Source organism: Pygocentrus nattereri, chromosome 13 (genome assembly GCF_015220715.1).
Source record: "Pygocentrus nattereri isolate fPygNat1 chromosome 13, fPygNat1.pri, whole genome shotgun sequence".
In the NCBI taxonomy this organism is placed as follows: Eukaryota; Metazoa; Chordata; class Actinopteri; order Characiformes; family Serrasalmidae; genus Pygocentrus; species Pygocentrus nattereri.
Window position 1 is genome coordinate 7,435,103 of NC_051223.1, and position 18,723 is coordinate 7,453,825.

General features: G+C 43.1%; 1 protein-coding gene across 2 annotated transcripts in view; it reads left to right on the forward strand.

The window, feature by feature from the left end:
- Nucleotides 1–7,535: 7,535 nt before the first annotated feature.
- The window catches only part of raraa (retinoic acid receptor, alpha a), a 172,185-nt gene continuing 160,997 nt past the window's right edge, over nt 7,536–18,723 (forward strand). Inside the window, exon 1 of one of the 2 annotated variants that reach the window (XM_037544264.1) lies at nt 7,536–7,759. The gene's annotated coding sequence lies outside the window, so the exon portion shown is untranslated. The remainder of the gene's footprint in view (nt 7,760–18,723) is intronic. The other variant, XM_037544262.1, reaches the window with a different exon arrangement.

The following is an 18,723-nucleotide window of genomic DNA, read 5'->3' on the forward strand; positions in this document are numbered from 1 at the left end:
AGAGATGCCATCCTCCCTGCTATAAGTCAGTATACCATCAAAATGATTTTGAATCATTTTGGTTACATAATGGTTACATAATGTTGCTTTAAGGCATTGGTTGGCACCCATAAAGTTGTAGATTTGAGCTGTTTGCTCTTGCTCCATAAAAGCAGCTGTCCCTAGTGACACTGAACGGAAGCCTAGCAGTAGAAGAACCCTTGCTAGCTTTCAAAGATGTGGTGCTTCTAGGGGCATTGGTACCTGTGAGCCTGTAAGTTTGAGCTATTCGTTCTTGCTCCTCAAAAGCAGTTGATTCTAGTGTGCCCATGCTAGAGGCTAGGAGTAGAATGCTTTCCAAGTCTAAAAGCTATGCTGCTTCTAGGGGCAGTGGTTGAGAGTTGCCACTCAAGGGATTGTAGCACCTCTTGCTTCACAAAAGTGCCTGTTTCTAGCACAAATGAGCTGAAGGCCAACAGTAGAAGAACGCTTGCTAGATTTAAAAGCTATAGTGCTTCCAGGGACAGTGAATAAGGCCTAGGTTAGCATCCATGAGCTGGCAGGTTTGAGCTGTTTTGTTCTTGCTCCAAGAAAGTGGCTGGTCCTAGTGTGACTGAGCTGAAGGCCAGCAGTGAACAAAGCCACTTCTTCGCTAAATGCTGTGGTGCTTTCGGGTTTAAGGTATTGGTTGCCACCCCCTGGGCCTGTAGGTATGCATGTTTGCTCTTGATGTCGTTCCCCTGAAGGCTAACAATAGAAAAACCCTTCCAGGCATTGAAAACTATGGTGCCTCCAGGTCCACTGGAAGATGCATTCACTCATGAGGCACTCATGAGTTTGTAGGTTTGAGCTGTTTTGCTCATGCTCCCCAAAAGTTGCTGGTCCTAGTGTGTTTGAGCTGAAGGCTGGCAGTAGAAGATTTAAAAGCTGTGGTGCTTCCGGGGAAGGTGGATAAGTGATGGGTCAACACTGTGAGCTTGTAGGTTTGAACTGGTTGCTTTTGCTCCTCAGAAGCAACTGATTCTACTGTGACTGAGCTGATGGCTAGCAGTCAAAAAAGCATGGCAGCTCTAAATGCTATGGTGTTTTTGGGGCAGTTGTTAAGGCACTGGTTGCCACCTGTGGGGCTGAAGGTATGAGTGTTAGCTCTTGCTCCACTAAAGCGGCCATTCCCCTGAAGACTAGTTGTGGAAGAACCCTTCCTCACTTTAAAAGCTATGGTGTCTCCAGGTCCTTTGGAGGAGGTATTGGCCGGCATCTGTGAGTTTGTAGGTTTGAGCCGGTTGCTCTTGCTCCTGATTCTAGCATGGCTGAGGTGATGGTTGGCAGTCAAAAAAACACGTCCAAGCTCTAAAAGCTGTGATGCTTTTGGGGCCGTTGCTTAGGCATTGGTTACCACCTGTGGGGCTGTAGGTATGAGTGTTCATCTTGCTCCACTAAAGCGTCCGTTCCCCTGAAGACTAGCTGTAGAACCCTTCCTTGCTTTAAAAGCTATGGTGTCTCCATGTCCATCGGAACAGGCATTGGTTGCCACTCATGAGCTTGCAGATTAAACCTGTTTTTCTCTTGCTCCAGCCAGTGTCTGCCTGAAGTCCATTCTAGGAAGTGGCTGGCGAAGTGGGCGGTTCTCCGCCGGGAAGGATGCAGATCCCACAGTGTGTGATCCGTTGATACTGATACTTTATTTGTCCACTCAGCACCGACATGTTAGCTAAGATACCGAAAATGTTTTTCTTGGGAGGGTCACTGCTTGGCTGGGTGCTGGGTGTATGTGTGTGTGAAAGAGTCCACATCTCCATCTCTGGCAGCGAGTGGCAAGAGATGGCAACAGGAGAAGCTTGCTCTGAGTGTGCAAGCGTTGACCGGGTGTTCTAAAGTTACTCCTGAAATAGGCCGAGGCCTGAGCTGCCCTCAGTTTAAGAGGGTGCATTTGAAGCACCTGCTAAGCGTGAGCCAGGTCCCCTGTAAAACACAGCTGGGGGAATCTGGCTTTACTTCCTCCGCTAAAACGCTTCCCAAAAACACATCTACGGTTTCAGGATTTACTTATCAAGATTATGGACTTACTTACTGTTCAGTATCTTTGTCCAAATTAGCTTCACAGAGTGGACTGTAAAATAGTTTTGTGTAGTGTGCTCCAGTTTACTGCAACATCCATTACGACTGTATTACCAAAACATTTTTGTGCTGATGAAAACTGGAATCAAGTTGCAAGCTCTTTTACCAAAGATGCACTAACAACAATAACACAGGGATTGTATGCTCCGTGTTGCAATCTCAGCACATAAAAATATCAAACTCATGTGACTCCTCCTCATGGTCACAGATACCCTTTCATTTTTCATGCCTAGCCAGAATGGGAGGAAGACTTTGCTTGTTTTATCCTTTCTTTTTTCTTGCTTTGTCCACATTTGCCCAAAAGAGGTAAGGCCTCCTAAGCCTGCTAGTAGCAGGCATGCTTTTAGCTCTTTTTAGGAGCTTATTTGGGATATTCTGCGGCCGACGGTTTACAACGTGTGAAAAGTGCCTCTGGTCACCATGTGTTAAACCTGGAAAATGGATTCAGGAATTACCCTGTTTCCTCAAAGCCAGGGACATGAACTCAGTCTCAGTGGTTTGGGTCCTCAGTGACACTGAATCTGTCTGATGGTAAAATACAGTATGATAAGAAGTTTATTATAATCAAGCATATATTTTTGGTGTGAATTTATTGAACACTCCTTAAGAAGATGGTTCTTCAAGGGTTCTTTGGTAAAGATAGTGGTTCTATATAGAGCCATGAACACTCAAAGAATCATTTGCATGCTTCAGTGGTTCTTTGCACTGGTGGGGTGGAAATGGCTCTTCAGATTGGTGGAGCATGTGTTGTAAATAGTTCTGTATAGATTTTACGGTTTCACCATGCAAAGAACCATTTCAGCATGCAAATGCTACTTTGAGTGTTCATAGTTCTATACAGAGCCACTATCTTTACTAATGGATGGAGAACCATCTTTGTTTTACATCCCCAATTCCAATCAAGTTGGGACATTGTGTAAAATAAATAAAAACAGAATACGCTGATTTGCAAATCCTTTTCAACCTATATTCAATTGAATACACTACAAAGACAAGATATTTAATGTTCAAACGGATAAACTTTATTGTTTTCTGCAAATATTCACTGATTTTGTATTTGATGCCTGCAACACTTTCCAAAGAAGTTGGGACAGGGTCAACAAAAGACTGGGAAAGTTGAGGAATGCTCAAAACACCTGTTTGGAACATTCCACAGGTGAACAGGTTAATTGGAAACAGATGAGTGTCATGATTGGGTATAAAGGGAGCATACCTGAAAGGCTCAGTCATTCACAAGCAAGGATGGGGCGAGGTTCACCACTTTGTGAACAACTGCATGAGCAAATAGTCCAACAGTTTAAGAACAACGTTTTTCAATGTGCAATTGCAAGGAATTTAGGGATTTCATCATCTACAGTCCATAATATCACCAAAAGATTCAGAGAATCTGGAGAAATCTCTGCAAGTAAGCAGCAAGGCAGAAAACCTTATTTTTTATATCTTGTCTTTGTAGTGTATTCAATTGAATATAGGTTGAAAAGGATTTGCAAATCATCGTATTCTGTTTTTATTTATTTATTAACTTCATTGGAATTGGGGTTGTAAGAGTGTATCCAGACAACCCCATTTCCCATGCTGTGCACAATGTAAATAAAAACAAAATGCAATGATTTGCATTCATTTAAATCCTATATTTCGTTGAAAATAGCACAAAGGCAAAATATCAAGTGGGGAATTTTATTGTTTTTTTTTAGCTATGACTATTTTGAATTTGATGCAAGCAACAAAGAAGTAAAGATGGGGAGGGGTTTCCCTCTCCCTGTGAAGGACTGCATGGGCAAATACTGCAACAGTTGAAGAACAATGATCAACATAAAACAGCGAAGAACATTTGTGTTTCATTATCTGAAGTACATACTCACATTAAACGGTTCTGGAGAATCTGGAGAAATCTCTGTATGCAAGAGAAAAGGCCAAAAAACAATATTGGCTGGCTGTGATCTTTGGGCCCTCAGGCAGCACTGCATTAAAAATAGATATGGTTCTGTAGTGGAAATCACTGCATGGGCTCAGAAACAGTTCTGAAAACCACCGTCTATCAACACAATTCGTCACCACATCCATAAATGCAAGTTAATACTCTATCATGCAAAGAGGAAACCAAATATAAAATGATCCAGAAACGCTGCCACTTTCTCTGGGCCAGAGCTCATTTAAGATGAACTTGGGAAGTAGGAAAGTGTTCTGTGGTCCAACGAATCAACATTTGACATTTGTTTTGGAAATCATGGTCACCACATCCTACGAACTAAAGAAGAACGGGAACATCTGGTTTGTTATCAGCGCACAGTTCAAAAGCCAGCATCTGTGATGGTATATGGGTGCATTACTGCACATGGCATGGGTGATCTGCACATCTGTGAAGGCACCATTAATGCTATATTAATGATATATGCAGGTTTTGGAGCCACATATACTGCCATCCAGATGACGTCTTTTTCAGGGAAGGCCTTGCTTATGTCAGCAAGACAATGCCAAACCACTTCCTGCATGTATTATAACAATGTGGCTCTGCTGTAAAAGAGTCTGGGTGCTAAATTGACCTGCCTGCAGTCCAGACCTGTCACCCACTGATTTGGCTGATTATACAACGAAAAATATGTCAAAAGAGCCCCTGAATTGATGAGCACCTGAAATCCTGTATCAAACAAGAACAGGTAAAAATTTTACTTTCAAAACTACAGCAGTGTCTCCTCAGTGCCCAAACACTTACAGAGTGCTGTTAAATGAAGAGGTGATGAAACACAGCGGTAAACAGGTCTCGGATCAAATTCAAAATGGGCATATGTTTTTCAAAAAACAATAAACTTTCATAGTTTCAGGATTCGATCTATTGTTTTCGTACCGTTTTCAGTTAAATAGGGTTTAAATGATTTGCACATCACTTCATTCTGTTTTTCTTACATTTTGCACAACATCCCAACTTTTTTGTAAACAGGGTTGTAGATAGATAACATAGCTGATGAGCATACCAGTATCATAAGGTTAGTTTAATCTAATTCAATGACAGCATTTAACGTTTGAACAGAAACTACTATGCATTATTTTATATATACACAATATACAATAATATTTTGGTAAATGCAGAAATTACTATAGCTTTTCCTTCATAAAGGAGGCAACAGTGACTGTAATGGAACAAAAGAAAGCAGTGGTGTTAAAGTACCGATGCCTGAGCCCTCCTATCAGAAACCCGCTCCACAGCCCATGGCTGCAGTATTTAAAAATAAGAAAAAAGCAAGAAAAACAATAAAGGCTTCAGTGAGTGGTCTCTCCCTCTGTGCTGAGGGGGTTTCTAATCAGGGTGCTGAAGCTGCTGGGACTTCTCTCCCACGCACGGATGAAAGGAGCGGCACGCGCCTGTTTACAGTACGTTGATAAATAATGCATGAAGCTCCTGCTGCTTGTCCTGCAGCACCAAAGGCAGGTGAGAGCTGTTACGCAACCGCAGAGCGAGATGCGCGTGACAGGGGGAGTTAACAGGACAACTCCACCGACACCTGACAGCTTCGGAACCCCCGCTACACCACCACCACCAAACCCCTGAGAGAGAAACAGAACAGAGATACACAGAGAAGAAAAAGAGAACAGATGAACAGAGCGATATAAAGAGAGAGAAGCGCAGATGGAGGTAAAGGGCACAGACTCTTAGCAAAAAGAGTTCCATATAGGACTGAATTGAAGGGCTGTATATACAACAATAGTGGAACCCTTTTAGGTTCTATATAGAACCAGAGAAGAATCATTTGACTATGCAAAGACTTGAGTATGGGTTATGTGAGTGTACATGGAACCACTGTCACTTTTAAGTGTAGATAGACAGACAGGCAGAAAGATAGAAAGACAGATAGACAGATAGATAGACAGACAGACAGACAGACAGATAGATAGATAGACAGACAGATATAGATAGACAGACAGACAGACAGATAGATAGATAGATAGACAGACAGACAGATAGATAGATAGACAGACAGACAGACAGACAGATAGACATATACATAGATAGATAGATAGATAGATAGATAGATAGATAGATAGATAGATAGATAGACATACAGATAGATAGATAGATAGATAGATAGATAGATAGATAGATAGATAGATAGACATACATACAGATAGATAGATAGATAGATAGATAGATAGATAGATAGATAGATAGATAGATAGATAGACATACATACAGATAGATAGATAGATAGATAGACATACATACAGATAGGTAGATAGATAGATAGATAGATAGATAGATAGATAGATAGATAGACAGACAGACAGACAGACAGACAGACAGACAGACAGATAGATAGATAGATAGATAGATAGATAGATAGATAGATAGATAGATGGACATACAGATAGATAGATAGATAGATAGATAGATAGATAGATAGATAGATAGATAGACAGACATACAGATAGATAGATAGATAGATAGATAGATAGATAGATAGATAGATAGATAGATAGACAGACAGACATACAGATAGATAGATAGATAGATAGATAGATAGATAGATAGACATACATACAGATAGATAGATAGATAGATAGATAGATAGATAGATAGATAGATAGATAGACATACATACAGATAGATAGATAGATAGATAGATAGACATACATACAGATAGGTAGATAGATAGATAGATAGATAGATAGATAGATAGATAGATAGATAGATAGATAGACAGACAGACAGACAGACAGACAGATAGATAGATAGATAGATAGATAGATAGACAGACAGACATACAGATAGATAGATAGATAGATAGATAGATAGATAGATAGATAGATAGATAGATAGACATACAGATAGATAGATAGATAGATAGATAGATAGATAGATAGATAGACATACATACAGATAGATAGATAGATAGATAGATAGATAGATAGATAGATAGACATACATACAGATAGATAGATAGATAGATAGATAGATAGATAGATAGATAGACAGACAGACAGACAGACAGACAGACAGATAGATAGATAGATAGATAGATAGATAGATAGATAGATAGATAGATGGACATACAGATCGATAGATAGATAGATAGATAGATAGATAGATAGATAGATAGATAGATAGACAGACAGACATACAGATAGATAGATAGATAGATAGATAGATAGATAGATAGATAGATAGATAGATAGACATACAGATAGATAGATAGATAGATAGATAGATAGATAGATAGATAGACAGACATACAGATAGATAGATAGATAGATAGATAGATAGATAGATAGATAGATAGAGAGGGAGCGGAGAGCGAAACGGGGCAGAGAAATAAACAGGAGGGACAGAGGAACACAGACAGAGTGATACACGGGGCGGGGCGGGTCTCTCTCTCTCTCTCTGTCTCTCTCTCTCTCTCTCTCGCTGGTTTTCACTCACGCAGCACGTGACTCCAATGGCCGCCGCTGCCTGTGGCGGAGCTCCGTGTGGACTCGGGGTCTCTCTGCGCTCCTGAACACCAACAAACCCCTCCGACAGCACAGCGCCTGTCTCAGCCCGCCGCGTTCACCTCGCTGACTTTCCGTGCACGTTCGTTTGTCCCGGTCCGGTCTGGTCCGGTCCGTGCAGCGGAGCAGCTCCCCGTTACATCACCGAGCGGCCGCCGGTAGGAGGAGTCAACAGGTCCAGGTATAGTACAGTTACTGTTACTCCTCGAGCGCTGCGCGGAGACCGCGGGCAGGCGGGCAGGCGGGCTGCGTGGAGCTCCGCCGGCGGGATAAACAAGCCTCTCCTGAGCAAACTCGCCGAAATACCGCCAACTTCACACCAGAACAGCTCCGGATTTACCTCTCATTAACTCGGCCTGACCTCAGAGACGAGGCCGAAGTTCAAATTCCTGCTTAAATGGCGCAGCGGTTACATATTATAACCGCTGCACCATTTAAGGTGGAACGGGAAATGAGCTTCGTGCGCAGCCGTTGGAGAAGTGACGTTAAAGTTAGCGGCGGCTTAAATAGTGTCGACGCGACTGATTAATCCGTTTAACTCTCGCTAATACAGTCGTAATAACGTTAAAACTCTCCAAAGTGTTGTCATTTTGGTGGCCAACAGCTCGAAGCCATTCAGTTAACCTTGAATACATCTGATAGCTTCACAGAACAGCTACAACTCCTACTAATCCTGAGCTAGAAGTTCACAAACGCGTTTCTCAGAACGTGTAGAAGTGAATGGCTCAGATGTAAACAGTCATTCAGACAGTGGGTTGGTTCATTGAGACTCAGATGTCTTTATAGTGGTGGTGAATGGAACCAGGCGTCACCATCACTACAACACAGATATAGCCGTTTTATTTACTATCTAGCACCACCAGTGGACCTACACAGTTTATATGTAATGTTGATGATGGTAAAATAGCCTTAAATCTGAAAGAAAAAAAAATGGTTATATTTGGGGACTATTTTGCCTTAGAACACCGTGCATGTATCCCTCCACCATGACTAGATTCAAATCAATGGATTTCAATGCATTTTAAGCCCAGACATAGTCACAAAACTCTCCTGGAGCAGTGTGTCAGACATCAGGCAGTGTATTCATAACAATTTCAGGTGGACATCTGGTTCCTATACTTGGACCGGTGCTCTAGAATGGAGCATCTCACACCAAGCCACTCCGATTGACCTTCTTTACTTATCCTAACCATTTAATCACGTGGAATTTTCGATAAATTGGTGGACTTCCCCCTCAGCTGTCCTGAACCAGCTGGACAGATTAGTTTCTCTCTCAAAAAACGGTCGAAACGTATCCATGGCTTTTGCGCCGCGGAACACGTTCTAATCGTGCACTCTTAAAAAAGATGGTTCTTCAAGGGTTCTTTAGTGAAGACAGTGGTTCTGCAAAAAGCTATGAACCATATGCATGCTCAAATGGTTCCTTGCATGGTGAAGTGGTTCTCCAGATTGATGGAGAACGTGCTGCATATGGTTTTGTATGGAAAAAGGTCAGAAAGGGTTCTGCCATTGTCACGATTACGGATTCTCCATCGGTCTGGAGAACAATTTCACCCTGCAGGGAACCACTGTAGCACGCAAATGGTTCTTTGAGTGTTCCTGGTTCTGTGCAGAACTAAAGAACCCCTGAAGGGCCGTCTGAAGCGCTTGCAGATCGTTACACTGATTACGCAACTTCACACTTGTCAGCTGCAACAACTGGTTTCAGTCTCTACACGAGGGTCTTATAGTTGTGGTTTGGTTTGACAGACCACTGGATGCAGTTTAAGATGTTTTGCTGGTTCTCAGATGGGTTCTGACGAGCTGTGGTCCTTTGCTCATGCAGAAACCGCATGTTGGAGTTTATATTCGATCCCTATGGTGCATGTGCTTTACTATTATTGTATAATATTAGAACGTGTAGATGGTTTAAAGTCTTTTATCAGCACGTCTTGTTGCTTTTTCCTCTTGTTATGTACTGTTAGAACATGTAGAGGTGCGACCTGTGGCTTTTTCAACATGGTGAACTCTCATGTTACGTGTGTTATCATTTAACCCCGCTACTCTGTTTGAAAACTGATAAGTAGACCATGCTTCCCTATTTGAAGACTCTTCATTTGGGCGTCTCTGTTGCAGCCCCCAGGAAGGTATAGCCTTACCGCACAGCTGTGAGCACCACAGCTGTAACCTGCGGTTAGAGGATGTTACTCTAATGCGGCCTGTGTGTGCAGAATTAGAAGTATGTTCTCAGGGGGAGTTTACGCTTAACATTGTTTGTGTTCACGGTTCCCAGCCATACTGGGTACATTTATCTTGCACCTACAGCAACCGTACCCTTACACTGGGGCAGGACCCCTCTTGCCACTGGGGTTTTACATCTCAGTACCTTTAGCCAGGGAACATAACTGAACCATAATCCATTGAAATAATATTTTCTAAGTATGTCTCCACACACCCCGCCTCGTCTCCAGGCTTTTATCTTAATGTTCTGTTTTGAAACATTCGGTTATGAAAAGATACAAATATGTACTTTTCAACTGAGGTTTTCAAACAAGGTTCACAAATGGACCCATTGAAATTAAGAGTAAGTGACCCTTATTAGTCCCACAACGGGGCAAATTTCACCTCTACATTTTAACCCATGCAACCCATACACACTAGTGAATGCACACACACTAGGGGGCAGTGAGCACACTTGCCCAGAGCGGTAGCCCTATCCGCAGCGCCCAGGGAGCAGTTGGGGGTTAGGTGTCTTGCTCAAGAGCACTTCAGTCACATCCTGTCAGCTCAGGGGATCGAACTAGCAACCTTCCAGTCACAAGGCTGGTTCCCAGACATACTGCCCCACAAACGATATCATCTATGTTGTATAGACTCAACACACCCCATCTCATCTTCAGGCTTTTGTTTTATTTTTGTCATATTTTATTTATATACATTTCACCTGGGAAAAATGTAGTTAAGGTACACAATTGGACCTTAAACTGCCGTTGTACCTTTGAGGGTACATCTACATTGTTTGTACCTTGATGAAAAATATTCCTACACAGTACCTTTATTAACAGTGTGCAGGTAGCAGTTAGCAGAACTATACCAACACAATACTTTTATTTTGAGACATTACATATCATGAGTTTGGATACAGACTAGGCCTGCAAAACAGTAGATGCAGTTTAAAGAATGCTGAATGAGTCCATATGAGTAGTGGTCTGAAAGTTTTTTTTTCACGTTTTCCTTTTGATTCATGGGATCTTGGAGTGGTCAAGATTCAAACTCATCTCCTACTATTAAGGCAAAATAGCTGTGCCGCTTTCTAGTCGAAACCCAGTCTAAAAATTTTAACCTTGCAAAATATCAAGCTTAATATGTACTAAGGCTTATTATCCAGTAACTACAAGGACTTCAGTGCAAACTGGTTGAGCTGTTCCCACGTTTTAGAAGTGTGTAATAAAAGTTTGGACATGTTGGGAGTTAAAGTTCAGCCTAAAATCAAAACTGAATCTTTCTTTGAAAACCCAATTTAAAAGTTTTCCATTCAACCTTGTCAGTTCATGTCCCTGATCGTCCATCCATCCATCCATTTTCCAAGCCGCTTCTCCGTGAGGGTCGCGGGGGGGTGCTGGAGCCTATCCCAGCTGTCATCGGGCGGAAGGCAGGATACACCCTGGACAGGTCGCCAGTCCATCGCAGTGTCCCTGATCATATGAAGCCCATTGAATCAAATCGCTTGGAATGATTTTTGCCCACTTCTGTAACATCATATGAATTCTTTAAGTACCAGTAGGTGGAGGAATAATAATATTTACCAAAATATCATGCTGCACCTCCTCCCACCACCCCTACCTATCATCAAGAGAAAACGCTCCGCTCAGGGACCCTCGCTGGCTCCCTATTTCACTCGTAAATCTGACACAGCACGGAAGGAAATGTGTTATGCTTTCCGATTTACACTGACCTTAGGTAGACAATGCATACATATCCTCAGTGTGGCTTTTTGTGATATGATTTACAGAGATAATGTAATAGTACCGTCTTGTCAAATTGCCCAGCCACAGTATGAGTTGGGGTAGATTATGTCCAGGACATAGCTGAGAAGGTTTGGGGTACATCATGCATGACGCAGCACTTGTTTACACCATCCGCTGAGGCTATGCCATCTAAACGCTGTGTGCACTTCTTTGGAACGAAGCATGAAATGCTGCTGTTCAGTGTCTTAACTTTGGGTAGATGTTTTGCACTGTGTACCCATGCGTGCATTCTTTGTTTACTTCTGCTAAGTCTGTCGTCCATATCAAATCTGTCCCGCTTTCAGGACAAGACCCCCAGCACATCTCCGTCTTCTCTGGTTCCTGTCTAAACTGATAGTCTGTTCTTCCAGCACGCGTGTTTCAGTAGCAGAAGAGCTTTCTTCCTCTCCGCTTCCTCTGATGAGTAAGGCGAGTGCCGGAGCAGCGAATGGAAAAACTTTTAAAAAAATAAATAAAAAAAAGAGAAGAAAACGAGATAGTGACTCAACATCTCCTGGCAGCAATTATTTATTTATTTTCAGCTGCTGAGTTTCTGACAGTTTATTTAACTTTTTTTTTCACACGGCCAGTGGAACAGATTGTTTTTGCTAGATGAAACTAGACGGGCACCGGGAGAGCGGGGTGGGTCCTCCTTGCTCGGGACGTGCAGAGTGAAGTGTTTTATGGAGGAGTGTGTTCTTCAGCTTGCGAGAAGTCCAAGTGCAGTGCAAAGAAGAAGAAACAACACAGCGGATTGTTATCATGACAATGGTGCTATTGTTGCAGGGTTCCCTCACCATTTGGGCCCTGATTTAGTCAAACTGTCAGACCTGCATTTGTAACACGACCTAAACCGCTGAGGTATGTGGACTGGTCAGTGGAGTTTTAATCACTTGTGTTATTGTTCATTTGCATGTTTTTTGCCGTCTCAGTGTAGAACCTTTTGCATGAGGTGTCACACGAGCCTTATTATCTTCCTGAGAAATCCGTTTTATATGTTGACCTTGAGTAACATAATCTAGATGCAGGACTGTTGAAAAAGGGCTAATGTGATGCACCACAGCTTGGCTAATTGCTGGTCACCGAGGCAAATTAGCAGCAGTGTTTAAAGTTCCTAGTAACTGACGTACGGCACTCATGATGGGGGACGTGTCCTACGCGTACTGTTGCTCTTGGTGGGTCCGTTAAAACTTTTTTCAGCAGCAGGGACAGGTCAAGACACTCCAACCCACACACCTGCCCCCCAATGACCGGGTCAAGACCCACCACCCTCCAGTCATCGCCCCCAACTACCCCCTTTATCACAAGGGCACAAAATGTAAAACTGAGCTTAATAACATTGCAAAATGAGGTCAACCCAACCTCCTCATTGTGTGCTAAGTTAGCCAGTTCACTACCTACAGCTTGCTAAAATAAACGGTTCACTCCACTGATGACCATTTCATTCAGCGCTGCGGCCTTACTCGGATCTGACTGTTCACACAATGTTCATTCACTTCCTTTAACCGTCGTTTCAAATTAAAAGCCCTCTATTGTAATTGCAATTTCATGACACTTCATAAAGTTCTGAAGCAGCAGCGGCCGTGATTTTGCAGCGACGGGCCAAAATACATAGCAGAAACGCTGCAGCATAAGCTCTTGAAGAGGGAGTTTGGCTCAGAAAGCAGACTCTGTTTGTGGCCCGATATCAGACTTTGAAGCAGGATCTTTCTGCAAGATGTTTGGCTCTAAAAGAGGCTCTGTTTCTGAAAAGTAAACTCTAGAAGTAGAATCATTCTTGACGGTGCTTAACTTTAAAAGCAGGCCTATTTCTACAGAAGGATCAGCTGTAGAAGCAAGAGCTTTCTGGAGGGTGTTTGGCTCTGCAAACAGGGCCTGTTTTGGTAGATGAATTAGGTCTAGAAGCAGCACCTTTCTGGAAGGTGTGGCTCTGGAAGAATGCTCGGTTTCTGGAGAGTTATCCACTCTTGAAGCAGGCTCAGTTTCTGGAAAGTTATCTGCTGTAGAAGCAGGATCTTTCTGGAGGGTGTTTGGCTCTGGACGTCAGGTCTGTTTCTGAAGGAGAATCAGCTCTAGGTGGAGAATCTTTCTGGAGAGTGTTTGGTTCTGCAAGCAGGCCCTGTTTCAGCAGATGGAGTACGTCTAGAAGCAGGATCTTTCTGGAAAATGTGGCTCTGGAAGCAGGCTCGATTTCTGGAGAGTTATCTGCTCTGGAAGCAGGCTCAATTTCTGGAGAGTTATCCACTCTGCATGTGGTTTCTGAATATTTATCTGCTCTGGCAGGAGGCTCAGTTTCTGGAGATTTATCTGCTCTGGCAGCAGGCTCAGTTTCTGGAGATTTGTCTGATCTGGAAGCAGGCTCAATTTCTGGAGATTTATCTGCTCTGGCAGCAGGCTCAGTTTCTGGAGATTTATCTGCTCTGGCAGCAGGCTCAATTTCTGGAGATTTATCTGCTTTGGCTGCAGGCTCATTTTCTGTGAAGATATCCAATATACAAGCAGGCTCAGTTTCTGGATATCTCTATTTTCTGGAAGCAGGCTCAGTTTCTGGAGATTTTTCTGCTCTGGCAGCAGGCTCTATTTCTGAAGGGAAATCAGCTCTAGATGTAGAATCTTTCTGTAGGGTTTACGTGGTCTTTTGGTCTTTGTGTCTGGAAGGTGTTTGGTTCTACATGCAGGGTCTTTTTGCAGAGGGGAGTCAGCTCTAGAAGCATGCTCTTTCTGGAGGGTAATCAGGAGAGAGGTTCTGTTTTTAAAAGTATTTGGCTCTTGAAACTGGCTCTGTCTGAGTCAGATCAGCTCTAGAAGTAGATTTCTGGATTTCATTTCTGGAGGGTAGTCTATCGCAGGCTCTGTTTCTGGAGGGCGTTGAGTTGAAGGGCCTTTTTTACAGTGTTAAAGGTCAATTAGTTTACGCATTAATGAGATTATTGATGAGCTTTTAAAATGAATGAGATTTTGCAGCAGCAGAAGAAGCCTAGCCTCGGCATTCCAGCAAAAAAAATCAGTAGACGCTAAAATCACGTAATCGCTCCAACGAGTCAAAGTGGCTGCTGTCCTGGTAAGTCCCAGCCGAAAACTAGCTGACAGAGGCAGCAGCTGTGGGCCGTGTCTCTGTCTGCCTGAATGAGGAGCGCTATGGCTGATGCAGTGGGCCCATTGGTCAATGAATGGTGATGTTACGGCGGTTTGGTTTGGCTGTGGTAGCTTGTGACGCGTCCGCCAGCGCCTCTGGGGAGAGGGGGAGTGTGGGAAAGGCCCGAAAAGAGCAGGGAGAGAGAGGCAAAGGGAGAAACAGAGACTGTGAATGAAAGGCAGGATTGGGAAGTTAAACCCCTGTGATTCGTTGAGAGGAGAGCACTGAAAGCTCCCTGAATGCTGATACTCTTTTAGCATCGGGGGGATTCCGCACTAGGCCTCGACTCTCACTCAACTGAGAGATGAAATGGTTAAGACTTTTCTTTTTATATCGTACCCTATTTTTTTGGCTCTTTCTTGCGTGCCTTTGATGGTATTAAAAAATCTTTATGTGTCAGACAGCGCAGAGCCCTGAGAAAGTGAGAGAGATGAGGAATAGAGAGATGAGAGGAAGAGGGAGCAATTAGGTCAGTGAGGTAGGATAACTCTGCTTCGTTTCAGCCTCGTTTCAGAGTTTTTTTTTTCTGAAACTCTTTGGTGAAGTACTCAAGGCCACTTACAGTAAATGAGGTCTTGGCTGCCAAATCGTCTCCAGGTTTGTAATTTGTACGTATGTGTGTGCATGTCCTTGGAAGAGTGCCTGAGAGAGAATTGCGAATGGATTTTCAATCATAGGTGTTTCCCACTCCACCACTGAGATCAATCTATGGGAAAATGTGGCTGGGGATGCGAGTCAGATCTTTATATAATGGTGTGGGGGAGAAGCGGCAGAGCAGAGAGGAAATATCCTGTAGCTGGGTTGTCACATACGACTCCAGAGAGGGGGACTGGCTCAGACGTTGGCCTGTTCATTTTGGCCTATGTGCAGACCAAAGCAAACGGAATTTGCATGTTTGAATGTTTGGTTTTACCAAATCATCAGCAGAAAGCTTCAGGTGCACACCTGGTGAGTAAATAGAGGAGAGGTTGTAAATAGTGGGAATGAACTTAAATAAATTAAATAATAATAATGAAGACACCAAAATAATAAGGAGGGATCGCTGGTGATGTGAAGAGTGCAGTGGATACTGTGAGAGTCCTGTCAGTGTAGCTTAAATGTGAGGGATGCTTTGGTCAACAACAGTGTGGTCAGTGGTACTGTTCTCTTGTCAGTGGTTCTTTAGATAGTTTTGGGGTACTATGCCCTCGTCAGTGATTCTTTAGTTAGTTCAGTGGTACTATAACCTTGTTGTTGGTTTTGGCTGTTCAGTGCTTCTTTGGCTACGTCAGTGGTCCTGTAGTTCATTCAGTAATACTATGGCTACGTCAGTGGTCCTGTAGTTCGTTCAGTAATACTATGGCTACGTCAGTGGTCCTGTAGTTCATTCAGTAATACTATGGCTACGTCAGTGGTTCTTTAGTTAGTTCAGTGATACTTTGGCTACGTCAGTGGTTTTTTAGTTAGTTCAGTGATACTATGGCTACGTCAGTGTTTTTTTAGTTAGTTCAGTTATACTAGGGCTATGTCAGTTGTTCTTTAGTTTGTTTAGTGATGCTATGGCTACGTCAGTGGTTCTTTAGTTAGTTCAGTGATACTATGGCTATGTCAGTGGTTCTTTAGTTAGTTCAGTGATGCTATGGCTACGTCAGTGGTTCTTTAGTTAGTTCAGTGATACTATGGCTACGTCAGTGGTCCTGTAGTTCGTTCAGTAATACTATGGCTACGTCAGTGGTTCTTTAGTTAGTTCAGTGATACTATGGCTACGTCAGTGGTTCTTTAGTTAGTTCAGTGATACTATGGCTACGTCAGTGGTTTTTTAGTTAGTTCAGTGATACTATGGCTACGTCAGTGGTTCTTTAGTTAGTTCAGTGATGCTATGGCTACGTCAGTGGTTCTTTAGTTAGTTCAGTGATACTATGGCTACGTCAGTGGTTCTTTAGTTAGTTCAGTGATACTATGGCTACGTCAGTAGTTCTTTAGTTAGTTCAGTGATACTATGGCTACTTCAGTGGTTCTTTAGTTAGTTCAGTGATACTATGGCTACGTCAGTGGTTCTTTAGTTAGTTCAGTGATACTATGGCTACGTCAGTGGTTTTTTAGTTAGTTCAGTGATACTATGGCTACTTCATTGGTTCTTTAGTTAGTTCAGTGATACTATGGCTACGTCAGTGGTTCTTTAGTTAGTTCAGTGATGCTATGGCTACGTCAGAGGTTCTTTAGTTAGTTCAGTGATACTATGGCTACGTCAGTGGTTCTTTAGTTAGTTCAGTGATACTATGGCTACGTCAGTAGTTCTTTAGTTAGTTCAGTGATACTATGGCTATGTCAGTTGTTCTTTAGTTTGTTTAGTGGTACTATGGTCTTGTCTGTGGTTCCTTTGGCTGTTAAGTGCTACTATGGCCTCATCAGTGGTTCTTTAACCTGTTCAGTGGTATTACGGCCTTGTCGGTGGTTCTTCAGTCTGTTCAGTGGTACTTTGGCTTTGTCAGTGGTTCTTTAGTCAGTTCGGTGATACTGTCATCAGTGGTTCTTTGGATTGTTCATTGGCACTGTGGCCTTGTTGGTGGTTCTTCAGAATTTTTAGTGGTACTATGTCCTTGTCAATGATTTTGATTTATTCGATGGTGCTTTGGCCTTGTCAGTGATTCTTTAGTCTGTTCAGAGATACTATGGCCTCGGCAATGGTTTGTTTCTCTGTTCTTTGGTACTATGGCCTAGTCAGTGGTTCCTTTGGCTGTTTTCTGGTCCATTTAGTACTTTACTACTGTCTTGTCAGTGGTTGTTCTTCAGTGGTACTATGGCCTGGTCAGCGATGTTTTTGTCCATACAGCGTTGGCCTGGTCAGTGGTGCTTTTGTGCATTTGGTGGTGCTATGGGTCAGTAATGCTTCATTCTCTACTCTGGTCAGCATTACTTGAGCTTATAGGCTATGGTCACAGAGGTGGGACAAAGACTAAGCACTTTAAAGGCCATTTGTTTTTGTGCTGGAGCTTAATGTTTTAAATGTATGCAGTATATGAACCATATATGTAGATGAGGAGAAATCAGTAAAACATAATGCCACGATGATATTTGTTGCACTGTCTTTTTTGACAGGTCTTGCTTGTCGTGCTCCCATGCCCCGTGTCCGAAGCCGGTTTGGGTCTTTAATTCAGCGTAAACATGCTGACGTGGCTTTGTACTCTAGTTACACTACAGTGTCATTACACATATTAGAGCAGTGAGTCGGCAGCTATTAAAAGCACCTGGTATGCTCTCCTGGCCTAATCGTACTGTACCGTAACTGAGCCCTCTAACATTTTCAATGAAAGAGGCTTTGTTGTGATCCTCCTACACATTCTCTCTGTCTCTCTCTCTCTGTCTCTCTCTCTCTCTCTCTCTCTCTCTCTCATTCTCTCTCTTCCTCTGGGTGTAGCATTGGGATCAGTTACTTGTGCTGAGTGGATCTGCTTCTATCTCCTGCGTTCAGAGCTTTAGCCGTTCCAGTCTGCTCGTCGTGCCAAGTAAAGCCGAGGGCACAAAGCCCAGCCTTCCTGCTGAGCTTTAGTCTCCCTCTCTCCCTCTCTGTGCTGGCCGGCTCTAATGTTATCCCTCAGGCCTGTGAGTCCTAGCCCTGGATTAATTGCGACAGGCTCTGCCACCTCGGAAATCCGGCCTATATTTATATTCCCCAATAACGACTGGAGCTAAATGCATTTATTTTCCCCGGGCTGGTGTTATCTTGGGTGGGTGGGGGGGGTTGGGGGTTTATGCGTATGGGAGGGAATGAAGGTCGGAGGCTTGGAGCTGTAAGTACAGTACCCCCCCCCCACCAGCCCCCCACCCCATCCACTTTAATGAATGGCCTCCATTGCGCTGTTACTTTTCCCTGCAGGACAGTACCATTACCTTTGACAGATGATTATACGTTCCTCCTTTGAAACGGTGATCTTAAGCACATTGTCACTGAAAATCTGATTCACACCCATTCCCCATTCACCCCCTCACCCCAAAACACTCTCTCGCTGTATTCCCATTACCCTTCCCTGTTTTGTTACAGCC